Consider the following 1,553-nt stretch of genomic DNA (forward strand, 5'->3'; position numbering starts at 1 on the left):
AAAAACAACCCAGCAACTTGGAGCTGGAGGTCAGCAACAAACAAACCCCAAACCCCCACTCCCCAAAAGAACAGTTAAGTCGGTCAACTGAATTGCAGATAAAAACATATTAAAACTTAAAAGCTCATTCTGCATTAAGTTTGAATTCATGACTTGGCAGAGTACTTGTAAATTATACATGGGCATGTGGCTCTGAGAAATTTCAAGGTAAGTAGATTTTTCAGGCAAAGTGGCTGACTAAGCATATAATGATATATGCTAATGTCTACCATGGCAAGCCAGAGCAATATGAGGAGAAGCTTCAACACCAAGGTCACAGGCATAAAGAAAAAACTCCCCCTTCTCATTCCTCTGGTGTGGAAACAGCTGTAATGACTAGCTGTAAACAAGAGGAGTTTCTATTGTGGTCATATTCTAAGCATTTTCATCATAGAAATGTCTTCCTCCATTTTCTTCTCTGCTTTCCTAGTTTTTGGTTGTAGCTTTCTTTTTTTCTTTTCTTTTTTTTTTTTTAAGAGAACTATTTATTTAATTTTATTTATTATTATTATTTTATTTTTCTATAAGGCACATGTGCTCACCAGAGAGAAACAGAGAGAGAGGGGAAGTGAGAAAGCAAGCTGTCAGGTCCAGGACTCAAACCACAAACAGCCATGTTGGAGTCCAGCACCTCAACCACCACACCACCTGCTGGCCCTCTTTTTCTTTTTGTACTATCTTTTTTCCTTTTCAAGAATTATTTATTTATTTAATTCTATTTGTTATTATTATCATTGTCCAATTTGCCCAGAGATAGACAGAGAAAGAGAGAAAGGGAAAGTGAGAAAGCAAGCTGCAGGTCTAGGACTCGAACCGCAGTCGGCCACATGGGACTCCAGCACCTTTAACCACCATGCAACCTGCTGGTCCTTGTGCTATCTTTCGTCAATGCCTTTATGATCTTTCCTCTAACTTTCTCCTCCTTGTTTACTTTATGAACTCATTTCCTTCTCTTACTCACTCATGCATTAATTCTTAAATGCTAATTTCTTTTCTTTCTTTCTTTCCTTTATTTTATTTATTTATTTTTTTTTGAGAGGTTTTTGCTATTGGGTACATGAGCTCACTGGAAAGACAGAGAAACAGAAGGCCAGAAATCACCCTCTGGGGGGATGGCTACACCGCAATCCTTTCTCTTCCATTCTCGTCTCAGGATCTTGGGCATGCATGCACATGTGCCCGGTGTGAGTTTAAGCTGCTGGGTCCAGGACTCAAACCAAGGTTGGCTATGTGGGAGTCCAGCTACGTAACCATTATGCCATCTGTTAGTCCCTTAAATGCTACTTTCTGTCAAAGCCCTCCTTCTATGCTTCTGCCCTAGGGCTGGTTATACAGAGCAGCTTATCTTTTTGTATATTCTTAAGCATCAATTCTATTTTTTAAAAAATATATATTTATTTAATTTTGTTTACTGGGACCAGCAGTTGGTGTAATAGCTACATTGCTGGACTCCCATGTAGTCGACCACAGTTCAAGTCCTGGACCTGGTGGCTTGAACTCACGCCGGGTGTGTG

The sequence above is a fragment of the Tupaia chinensis genome, unplaced genomic scaffold (assembly GCF_000334495.1).
Source record: "Tupaia chinensis unplaced genomic scaffold, TupChi_1.0 Scaffold149383_1, whole genome shotgun sequence".
In the NCBI taxonomy this organism is placed as follows: domain Eukaryota; kingdom Metazoa; phylum Chordata; class Mammalia; order Scandentia; family Tupaiidae; genus Tupaia; species Tupaia belangeri.